This window comes from Diceros bicornis, chromosome 23 (assembly GCF_020826845.1).
Source record: "Diceros bicornis minor isolate mBicDic1 chromosome 23, mDicBic1.mat.cur, whole genome shotgun sequence".
NCBI lineage: Eukaryota > Metazoa > Chordata > Mammalia > Perissodactyla > Rhinocerotidae > Diceros > Diceros bicornis.
The window spans coordinates 44989677-45002149 of NC_080762.1; the positions used below are offsets into that span (position 1 = coordinate 44989677).

The 12473-nt window shown below is 38.0% G+C and overlaps 1 protein-coding gene across 3 annotated transcripts in view; it reads left to right on the forward strand.

Moving 5' to 3' along the window:
* Window positions 1-12473, forward strand: part of RARS2 (arginyl-tRNA synthetase 2, mitochondrial) — a 57159-nt gene that overhangs the window by 300 nt on the left and 44386 nt on the right. The window contains exon 2 of one of the 3 annotated variants that reach the window (XM_058566663.1): window positions 6071-6145. The exons of the other annotated variants lie outside the window; for them this stretch is intronic. The gene's annotated coding sequence lies outside the window, so the exon portion shown is untranslated. The remainder of the gene's footprint in view (window positions 1-6070; window positions 6146-12473) is intronic. 3 annotated transcript variants of the gene reach the window in all.

A 12473-nucleotide genomic window follows, 5' to 3' on the forward strand; every position in this document is an offset into this window, starting at 1 on the left:
ATCTTGCAAGGCACGTGTTCTTCCCTAACTCCTTCCCACCCTACAGCTTTGTGTGCTTTACCTGGGTGGAAAATCACTGGGCCGTGTTTAGACCGTATAGAAATTAGTGTTCCTTACTCTTAGTGAAGTTGATGATAGATCTGAATTTTTATTCGAAAAGATATAATTTAAAAACTGGTGATTTCTCTTGCAGTCACTTTGGCTGCCTGTCCTAACACTATTTTTGGTAACCCCAAAGATAACATGAGACTGTTTTTCTTGATACAGAGTCAAATTTGAATAGCTCTGTAATGAGGAAGGGAATAAAACACTGCAACATAAGTTTAAATAATTCCTTAAAAATAATTTTTAGGACGCATCGGCCACCTATGGAATTTTGCAGCAAAACTTTCTATTGTAGTCTTGACAAATCCATTTCCTCTTTATTAATGGACATATTAGTGGACATATTTTGGTGGCTTTTTTGTTTTTTGGTTTTTTTTTTTTTGCTGAGGAAGATTCGCCCTGAGCTAACATCTGTTGCCAATCTTCCTCTTTTTGCTAAAGAAGAGTCCCCGTGAGCTAATATCTGTGCCAGTCTTCCTCTATTTTGTTTGTGGGTCGCTACCACAGCGTGGCTGACAAGTGGTTTAGGTTGGCGCCCCGGAACTGAACCCCCAGGCCACCGAAGCGGGGTGCGCCAAACTTAACCACTAGGCCATGGGGCCGGCCCGGTATTTTGGTGTGTGATTTCCCTTAGTTCATTTTTAAAGTATTTCTGGACTTTTGTGGGGAAATCCCTCTGCCTTCTCTTTATGCCTGTAGATGTACTGCCCTATCCAATGCTGGCTTCCCAAATATCACCGCTGGATCTTTTGATAAGACAAAGCTGAGTTGATGGCTTACTGGGGTAGCGAAGAACACCAGCTCGATAGAGTTTTGGTAGTGTCTCTGACTGAGAAGGCCAGGTGAGATTTTACTGAGAATTTGAAGTGTGGTTTAAGGCTGGTCTTTCAGTGACAGAAGGTAAGAGGGCAGAGGAGTGGAGGAGATGGCTGGATTAGCATTGCATATTGAGCTTAGCAGCCTTAAGATTGATGGCAAGTGCCAAGGCGAGGAGCGCAAGGACTCTTAGGGCATAAACTGTTGATGCTTTCTATTGAAGAATCGATAGATTTTTCAGGAAGTCCCTGTAATGAACAATGAAGTTATTTGTCTGAGCAGGAGTCTCCTAGAATAATAAAGTTATGCTAATGAAGACAAAGAAATAATAAAGTCATTTTAATGTAGACAGTCAACTATGTGCAGGGTAGGTAGTTTTGGACCTCAGTGTCCAGGCACTGTGTGTATGGAGAGATAAGATGGTTTCCATTCTTAGTCCTTAGGTCAACATAGTGCCTTGACCAGAAACATTTTGTGTTTAGTTTTGCAAGGGCTATATTCCTTGTAAAGAAGGTGAGTTGGAGAAACCGGAACTAATATGTGTTGAGTGTATGTTTGTGCTAGTTACTTTACGTTGACGTTTAAGCCCCGTGACAACCCTATGACATAGAAGTATTAACCTTATTACACAATTGAGCAAATTGAGATCCAGAGAGATTAAATAACCTGCCAAGGCCACATGGTCAATAAATTGAAGAGTTGGTTTATGAACAGAATCTAACTTCAAAATCAGCTCTTTCTTATTCACTATGCTGTTTAGTTTGTGAAGGCAAGGAGCACAATCTGATCGTTAAACAGAATCTAATAGATTTGTATAGCAACATAAACTAAGCAAATACGTTTCTCCGAATGTGGAGTCATTGAGGGATGATCTGAATAAGGATAAATAAAAGTATGTGCAATACATACCTTTACGAATGAGGATCCCTTTGCTAGTTTAGGAGTGAAGTATTACATGAAATGGCACAGTTCAGCAAACTTTGATTAGTGGGTCTGCAGTTTTCTAAGCACTGTCATCAGTCCCAAGGTTGAAAGTGAATAAAATACGGTTTCTGCCCTGGAATGGCTCCAGACTAACTTGTGAAACAGTTAATGTCAACAGATAATTGCAGTGCAGCCTGTAACCACTGTATTAGAAGCATGTGTGAAGTGCTAAGGGAACATGGAGAAGACAGCTGCTAAGTGTCAGGGAAGGCTTTTTGGAAAAGGTGATGTTGGGGAGGATGGGTAGGAGTGGACCAAGTGAATGGGGTGAGAGCTTGGGGAGGGGTAGTGTATTCCAAGAAGAACATGTGCATAGACACACACATGGAAGAACATAGTATGTTCATGGAGCCACAATATTTGGATGTGACTGAAATTTAGAGTATGCCTCTGATGCCTCACTTTAGGAAGTCCTGTTGATTCAATCTTCAATATAATATCTTGAATCCATCCATTCTTTTTCCTCGCTCCTGCCCCTCTATTCTCCCACCCCAAACCAAGCTACTATTATCACCTACATCACCTGTTTACAGCAGCCTTCTGATGGGTCTTTCTGTTTCCATTCTTGCCCTCCCTCCAATCCATACTCCTGGTACAGGAAAGGGACTTCTAAAATGTCACTCAAATCATGTCACTTATCTGTTTAAAACTACATTGCACAAACTGCAGCAGAACTGTAATGTCTTTCTCTGCCATCTCAATTCACGCCACTCTATCCCTTCTTTCTGTAGGATCCTAGCCACAGTTATTTTCTGTTTTTCCAACACAGCAAGGTCTTTCCATTCCCATTACATTCCTGTTGCATAGATTATTCCCCATGCCTAAAGGAAATGCATTTTATATCAGGACCCTTTATGCAAGATGGAAGTTTCACAAAACAGTGCTTACCTTATAATGTGTGTGCATTCTCTGCTATTCTATACTACTACATTTTTCAAAAAATGCTGATTGGGACTCACTCAATTTATTCCCAACTGACAACCTGTAGTTTGAAAAGTATGTCCTCCGGTTATTCTCTATCTCAGTCCCTTGTTTGCTTTCGTCATAATGCTTATAAGAGTTAGTAATTATTTTATTTATTTATTTATTTACTTTTACTTGTTTTGGTGTATGTGTCCACTATAAGTTTCATAAAGACAGAGAACATGTTTTATTCACTATTATTTCCCCAGAATCAGCAAAGTGCCTGAAACATAGAAGGTATTTAATACATATTTGAAGAATGAATAGCTGTTGTGATATAACCAAGTTTTTAGTTTCACCAACTGAGGTCATAATTTTAAAGCTATGAGATGACGTGGTAATAGTGGAAAGGATTAAATCCCAGCCCCTGCCATTTATGTGACTGACTTACTCTTGGCAGCTTAGTTAACCTGTCAGCTATAAGATGATGGTATTGATTCTAAGTGTACAGGATTGTTGCAAGAATTAATAATGAAGATGATGAAGATAATAATAACTACTATTTGTGGAATACCTTACTTGTACCATGCAGTGTTTTGCTGAACTTTACAGGGCTATTGATGAGATTTAATGAGATAATGTTAATAGAAAGTGCTTAGTGTCAGGAACTGTGAGGGGTTTGTGATTTTACCCTACAAGTTAGTCTCCCACAGTTCCATGGATGGTGGCAGAAAATGTGAGACCCCGGGATGAGAGAAAAGGATTTTATTATTCACAGCAAGAGCATTAGCCAGGGTATCAACATTTTCTTGTGTCAGTTCCCAAGCCTCTCTTCTTCTCACAGGGCCATTTGAAGAGGGTCACACTGTACCTGCTCAGGCAGTATGCTGTGTTATATAGGTGACAAGAGATTTTCACATATTGAGGTATATGGGGTAGCTATTCTGGTTCAAAATGGATTCTGCTTGAACCAAAGAAGCCTGACTTATGGCCTATCAAACATACATTGTACATCTGCTTTAATGATTAAAGTAAAGAATGCACTCTGTGAAGATAAGAATGCATGCTTCTCCTACAGTGCCCGATCGAGAACACCCCATGGGGAATGCCCAGTATTAGTACTCCTGAAGATAAGTTCCCTTTCCCGGAATGTGTATCCTGGGTGTGTTTAATGTATGTTCTTTGTTCTAAAAAGGTATGACTGTACTGAAAACCATGCTTCTCTAGAATGCTTTCTTTCTTTGTGAAAACTGCCTTCCCGGGTTATAATCCTCACCCTGGCACGAATAAAACTCACCTTGTCTCTCTTATTTATAGAATGGTTACTGGTTATTTTGTGTCAGCATAGGAGAGGAACCCTGAGTCTTTTATAATGGGCAATAAGCATGTTCCCCTTTGCTCTGGAGTGGGACACTATTTCTGTCTTACAAATCTGTTGGCTATACAAACATCCTTGAAAAGACAGTCCAGAAATAAAGGCAGTTTCTGCCTTACAAGACAGGCAGAAACTAAGGGTCCCGTAGAGATTTGTCTCCCAACACTTAGTGTGGTGGTATGCTCATAAAATGTACATACTTGATATTATCATCTCGTTTACTCCTGTCAGTCATCCTATGATGTTTGTATTGTTATCTCCATTTTATAGAGGAGGACACTGAGACTCAGAAAGATGAAAAGAATAACCTAAAGTCACCCAGCTACAAAATCATAGAGTTGAACTACTAACCTGTTTGACTCAAAGCAGGAATTCTTTGTATTCTGTAGGATAACCTTTGTAAAATGTTCAGCACTATGGCTAGCTCAGAAATATGAAGGAATGTAGATTTATTTGTTTCCCACTTCCTTTTCATTTAGGTTTTGATAGTAAGTTTAAAACAAATTCAGCTGGTTCATTTTAATTCTTTTTTTTTACTTTTAATTTTGAAGTAATTTGAAACTTACAGAAAAGTTGTGATAATAGCAGAACTCCATATCCCTTTTATCCAGATTCGCCAACTATTTAACATTTTGCCACATTCACTTCATCATTCTCTCTATATCTATCTATATAATTTATTTTTCCTGTATCATTTGTATCATGTTTCATACATCATGCTCCTTAACCTCTTAATGCTTAATTGTTTACTTCCTAAGAACCAGGCTTATCTTACATAACCACAGTATAGTTACTAGATTCACATAACATTGATAAATACTTTTATCTAATTTATAGTCCATGCCAGTTTTGTTGATGTTTTTCAGTAATGCCTTTTTTCTAGTATAGAGTCACAAACTGCATTTAGTTGTTATGTAATTAGTACATTTCAAATGGTGTAAGCTCTCCTCATTGACTTATATCTACCTAACTTGATAGAGGAGATGTATGCTAACAGTGACCAGAAGACAGGCCTCCTTGACTGCGGATGAGTTTTATTGTCAGATTTCAGGTATGGCCCCTAGGAGCAATTAAACTTGTTGACCAATTATTGTCATTTAATCCTAAACTGAAATATTTATGCTGAGAAGATACTCACCCACATTCAGGTGAACAACAGGACAGACTTAATTATCTATGTGAGTACTTTGCTTCTAACCAATTCTCACAGGCCCATCAGCATGCAGTTCCTCGTGAAAACCACAACATCTACAAGCCTGTGCTAACTTTCTTTCATTGGTAAAGATAATTGGTAATAACTTGCCCTCCAAATCATTTGGGAAGTTCTCTTCTGAACCCTGAAATTTCACCTTGTTTGCTTCTTGTTTGAGTCTTTGAGCTAATCCAGACCTGTACCTGAAGGAAGTCTCTGCAAATGTTGGAGTGGTTGTGCATTGGCTGTTGGTGCCAAACACAGAGGTTATATTAGAGTCAGAAGTGAGGAATAACCAGGGGTGATTGACAAGTTAAGTAATTTAAGATCTGGAAGAGTGATTGATAACCTTTTAAGAATTTTAAGACTCATGATTTGTAGACTGTATTATATGGATAAAAATAAGATGTCAGTTCCACCACCTATGTGTCTGGTTGCTAAAGCATATAGATCTCTTTTTCATTAGCAAAATAAGGATTTTTATGAAATTACCAGAGACTTTGATCTTGAACCTGGCAAGTTTAGCTCCTAATTGAATTTAGCACCTGTCTAGAGCCAGATTGATAGGATATTTTTTGGTTTTGTGTTCACTACGTGGGTACTAGGGGTAGGAATCATGTGTGCCTATGTGCTGGGGAAAGGAATGGTTGAGGACTCCCCACAAGCTGATTAATTAATGTGCTTTCTCCTACCAGGTGCCCTGGGAGCCAAAGATAGAATCTCTGATCTTAGGTACCCAAATCTAAGGCTTGGTACATTGTAAGCACTCAGTACGCATTAGCCATTATTATATTATGTCTTAGAATCTCTAATCTTAGTTTCTCAAACCAGATCTGGCATATGTGGATTTTTTTTAAATTACCATTTTATTTTATTTTTTATTTTATCTTTTTTGTGAGGAAGATCAGCCCTGAGCTAACATCCGTGCTAATCCTCCTCTTTTTGCTGAGGAAGACCGGCTCTGAGCTAACATCTATTGCCAATTCTCCTCCTTTTATTCCCCAAAGCCCCAGTAGATAGTTGTATGTCATAGCTGCACATCCTTCTAGTTGCTATACGTGGGACGCAGCCTCAGCATGGCTGGAGAAGCGGTGCGTCAATACGCACCCAGGACCCGAACCCGGGCCGCCAGCAGCGGAGCGCGCACTTAACCGATAAGCCACAGGGCCGACCCTGTGGATTTTTATTTTTGTTACTCCCTTAAGAAATGCTCCCTGCTTTCAACCTCAGATTTCCTCCTCATTCAATTGTATTAAGTCGTTTAGTTTATTTCTCAAGGACTGTGCCTAATTTTGTGATTTTACTTCTTTGTTAAAATTTTGAGCTTTACTGTTGTAGTCTTCTTTTATTAATTCATTTTCATTGAGTAACTTTTAGCATATTTTATTCTATAAAACTTTTTTCTTTCAACAATCTGAGGTCACAAGCAAATAGTTATCAATAGACCCTTGTAGATACCTGTGGTGTCCTAGATGAAGCCCAATGCCAAGAGAAACACCTTTACCTGAAGGGGAAAAAAGAAAAATCCTAAGGTAGCTAAGGAAACACATAGGTCACGTTCCCATCAGAGAAAGCACTGAATCCAATCTCAGAGACAGTCTTCTTATTTGCAGAATAGTTCTGAACCTATGAGAATGTAGGTGAATTAAAAACCATGCTCTCTGACATTTGACCACTTGACAGTGGTTAACTTTTTTCTTTTTTTTTGTGCCTCACCCATTTGAAAGATACACCTCTAATTAAAAACCTTCACTACCCTGGGCACTGATTGTTAAGTGGGAGGCAGCTGGTGTCTCCCTAAGCACTGGTCCACAAGCCTTGTCTACAGACTGGAATCACCTGAGAAGCATTAATAATACCTAAGCCCAGGCCCATGGACCTGGGGTGGAGTAGGGGCCTTGAAGTTCTAAATATCATCAGATGATTCTGATGTTCATTGAGGCTTGATAACCACTAACCAGGGACAATCTGGAGGCAGAATAGTGTAAGTGCAGTGGTCCTAACACTTTATTACACATTAGAATCAACTCGGGAACTTTTTAACATCCTGCTGTCCAGGTCACACCCTGTACTAATTAAATCAGAATATTTGCACGTGAGAGCCAGGCATCAGTGTTTTCTAAAGATCCCTGGGTCATTCCAATGTGCAGCAGAGTGTGGGAACTACTGGTATAGTGATTAAGAACGTTGACGGTGGAAGACGAGTGGATTTACCAGCCTGTCTCCTGATAGGTGTGTAAGTTCTCTGTACCTTATCTGTAAAATCTGAAAAATTATTTACCTTATAGGCTTGCATTATAATTCAGTGAATTAATATATATATAGTGCTTAGGATTGATACATTTTATACATTCAATAAATATTGGTCATTGTTATTAGAATCTCTGAGGACGGGGTATTTTGAACGCCCTCTCCACACCACTACCACCCCAGAGGCTTCCTGGTGTGGTGGACCTAATTATTATCCATTACTCTAGGTGAATGCTTTAGCCCCACATGAAGTTAGGTAACCAAAAAACTATGTATCTGAACCATTCTGCTTAATTTTCAGTAGGAATTCCTTAACAGTACTTTTATAAAGTTGTGCTTTGGTAAAGAAAAAATCTTTCTGATTTTGCAAAAATGATACCTGTTCACTGTAAAGAATTAAGCGATACAAAAAGGTGCAAAGAATAAATAAATAAACCTGCCCCATAAATAATCATCATTTTTAACATTGGTTGACCTTTAGATGTATTTCATTGCAGATATACAGGCAGAAAAAAATAAGGAAGACTGGATAGATTGGATAGATAATGCCTTTTATCAAAATTGGGCTGTATGTAATGAGTTTTTATTTTGAGGCGTTTTTCTTTTTAAGTTTTACAGTGGAAAATGTCCAACTACTAAAAATATAATAGTATTATGATTCCCCATGTACCCATAACCGAATTGCTGTTTTAAATAAAAACTATTAAACATAGTTTTGCTTGAATTTAATGAAAGAAAAAAAAATCAAAGTGCAATTCAAAGAATTATTGATGTATTTCCTAAATAAGTCCTCTACCATTAAGAAAAGAGATTATGAAGAATGTTACAATTTGGAGTGTTTTTTAAAAATCCTGATGTTTCAAATTTAAACAGTATCAACCCCTGCCATGAGAGATGAGGACACTCTTGTAGTTGGTATAAGTTTCCTCTACCTTTCCTAATTTGTTTGGGTAACTTTCTCACTCAAAGTTTGTAATACTTATAGTCTGTTTATTAATCACAGCTGCACAACTTGTCTTCTATTCCTTTTATATTGAATTGGATAAGATGCTTACCAGAAATCCTTTTCCTGATGTATGGCTTAATTGGCTGAATTTCTTTATAAGCAGATTTTTCAAGAAGGGCTCGTGGTGCTTTATTTTTTTACTTCATTTTTGTTTTTTTCAAGAAATTATGACATAAAATAATCCTACAAGTATCAAAAGGAAGTTTAATTAGTACAAAATTAGCATGTTTAGAAATAATATCAAAATAATAGATTGAGAAATAATATCAAAAATCTTCACTTTAGAAATAAAAGAATAATACCAGATTGTTTAAGTTCTGATTTTAAATTTTCAGAAGACTGATACCACAGATGCATATGCATACAACGATCTAATGTTATCGTAAAATTTCCTGTTTACATACATTGGCAACTCATTCAAGTTAAAAAACAACGGAGCAAGTGAAACAAAAATACCAGTTTGCAACTTCTCCGGTGGATGAATCTAGTCCTATATACTATCATTGCTAAATTATTTGCTTTAAACAGATCATGATCTTTGTGATTAAGTAACATGGCTACAAAGTCAAGTATATTTCATTCCTGGAGTTTTCTTGATTGGGTGCTTTATTTTTGGAATTTAGTAACTTAAGCAGGATGTATCTCAGTGTTGAATTTTATGTATTATATTTTCCTGACATAATAATTTATTTTGATCTGTAGACTCTGTTTGTCTTTTTTCATAAAGTATTTAATTGAGGAGAAGAATATAGTTAATATCCATGTACCCATCACCCAGCTTGAAAAATATACTATTACAAATACTATTAAAATCTCTTGGGTACCCATCCCTGGTCGCACACTCTTTTTACTCACATAGGAGATTTTGTGTTTATCATATCTGTGCATGTCGATTACTACCTATCAGTGTATCCCTAAATACTATTGTTTTGCAAGTCATTAAACTTTTATAAGTGATAATCAAACTGTAATTATCCTTCTGTAACTTGGGTTTTCTTGTTTGTTTGCTTCAATTTTTAAAAAAGATTTATCCGTAATGATGCATGGAGGTCTAATTCTTTCATTTCCTTGCTGAAGGGTATGCCATTGCAACAGGATTTAGATTTGTTTCTTTATTTCAGGGATGATTTTCCTTTTATTGACTATTATGCCCTGTTTCCCATCACCTTGATCACACCTCTGATTCCAGCTGCCACTTGCGTGAATGGTTTCACGTGTGTTTCCATTCACTTATTGCCAGCAGCACCTCATCCTCTCTGAAGCTTGCTGGTCCCTGCCCATACTCACCTCAAGTGTTGGTGGAGTTAATACCCTCAAGGACAGCCCTCTCTCAGTGGGGGATGGAAGCTCCTGCTTCCTGTTTTGGGATAGACAATTTTGGTAGACATTGTGTATGCTTCTTAGGAAGGACCATGGAAATTAAGCCCCCATTGCCTATAGCAGTGACCTTGATAGCACAGTCTTCTTTGTAACTTTTTCTCCTTCTCTCTCACTCTCCTCAGTCTGTCGCTTCTGCCCTCAGGAGTCACCTCCCAAATAAACTACCTGCACACAGTCCCTTTCTCAGGCCCTGCTTTTAGGGGGAGCCAAGATATATATCTATGAATACTTTTTATTTTTCTTGGCTTTTGTTGATTCATCTCTATGGCTTCTGTTAAGCGAGACCAAGGTAAGAGCACTGCTAAACAAGGCTGCTTCATTCCGCTTCAGAATCTTTTGTGTCTTTCTTTGGCTGTCCCTTTTTGAAGAGTGTGGCTTTGGGCTTTGTCTCTCTGTCCTTATGTATTTGCCACTGGAGAACTAATTTACCTATCTTCCTGTCTGCTTGCTGCTTTGCTGCTCTTCTTTTTGTATTTTAGGGACACCAGTTATCCTAAGGCTGGATTATCTTGTACCCAGTTTTATTTATTTTACTATGATTGATTTAATCCCCGGTTTTAAAAATCTGTGTTCTCTGATTATCTTAGCCCTTCTGTGTCACACTTTTATTTTCAGTTATGGCTATTGTCTTCCTTTATGTTTCTTAATTATTGGTTCTATAATAAAAAATGTTTGATCATCTATTTATTTATTTATTTATTTATATTTTTTTTTTGGTGAGGAAGATTAGCCTTGAGTGAACATCTGTTGCCAATCCTCTTAATTTTGCTGAGGAACATTGGCCCTGGGCTAACATCCATGCCCACCTTCCTCTACTTGATATGTGGGATGCCTGCCACAGCATGGCTTGATAAGCGGTGCATAGGTCCATGCCTGGGATCCAAACCTGTGAACCCCAGGCCGCCAAAGTGGAGCACACGATCTTAACCACTATGCCACAAGGCTGGCCCCTATTTATTTTATTTTTAAACTCCCTTTCTATCTCACTCTGTTGTTTTTCCATCTCATCTTTTAGCTCTTGTTTATTATATTCACATTCCTAAAAATTCCAAATCTTGAAGCTCTTGTGAAGAATGTCTTTGCACTCATTAGGTTATGTTTTTTCTTTTAGACAGAGTTCTTTGATCTCCTGTATGCCACATTCTTTCCATTCTGTCTTTTTCTCTTTCACTTTGTCCCTTGATCTCTCTTTCAGTTTCTTTGTCTCTTTGTCATGCCTGTTCTTTTTCATCTTGCTCATGCTTGACAGCTCTGCCCTGATTTCCTATTTGCTGACACGTTGTATGAGTGACTTCTTTACTCTCCATATCAGGTTTGTTCTTGGCTCCCCTCGCTTTTGCGTTGGAAAAATGTAAACTCTGCAGCTTTCCACTCCTCTTTTGTCTCTCCGGTGGGTCACGGTGACCTGTACACATTACTCCTGGACTTTGACTTGGCATATTAAATTTTTGCTAGCTAGCCCTGATATTTTTTCATCTTCCTATAAAAGTTCCTCCTCTCATTCTTACTGCCCATCAACACCATGTCAAGATTTGCTCCCTGTAACTGGAGAATGTATTGTGTTTTCCGTTGGGGAGGCCCTTGGTGTGCTGCCCTAGAATCTTCACTTCTGCTAGAAAGTGCTGGAATTTCCTTCTCACTTTTAATCATTCTTTCCCACAGGTGTGTAGCATCTCCCAGTCATAGATGGAAAAAATAATGGAATTCACTCAATTTTTTTCTCTCCAGATTTGGGATATTAATGAGAATTGTTAATTCAAGTTAGGAGCCTTGCCAAACAGGCCTTCCCCATTCCTCTCCAGAATCTGCTATATCTTTCCTTGGCTATCGCTTTTGAAGTTTGTAAGTTTGGGCTATGCTTTTCCTGTGTATTTGCTGCTGGAGAACCAACCAACCTATCTATTTACTACTTACATTCCTTCCTTTCTCCTCTCCCTCTTTTCTTTCTTCCTTTTCATTTTAATTTGATATTGAGTGGGAGTTGGGAAGTAGGCGATTATGTAAAGAAGGCTTCATTCCACTATTTTATCCCAGAGTTCTTTCTCTTTGGGTTTTGTTTTGTTGTTAATTGTGGGAAGATACACATAACGTGAAATCGACCATCTTAACCATTTTTAATAGTACAGTTCAGTGGCATTAAGAACGTTCACATTGTTGTGTAACTGTCGCCACCAACCATCTCCAGAACTCTTCATCTTGCAAAACAGAAACTCTGTACCCATTAAACAATAACTCCTCATTCCTTCTGTCCCCCTAGTCCCTTTCTTTTCGATTTTTTAATTTATATCATGTAAGAATGCTTCTGTGCCTTTGTAAAACTACTATTGAAGATATTTTCTATTTTGGTATTCAGATCTTCATGTGAATATAACTTGGTCTTAGAATTTACTTGTAGGAAGAGTGTATTCCTGCTGACTTGCTGGATCTATTACTAGGTGAAGCATGCTGTGTAGTTAGAGGCC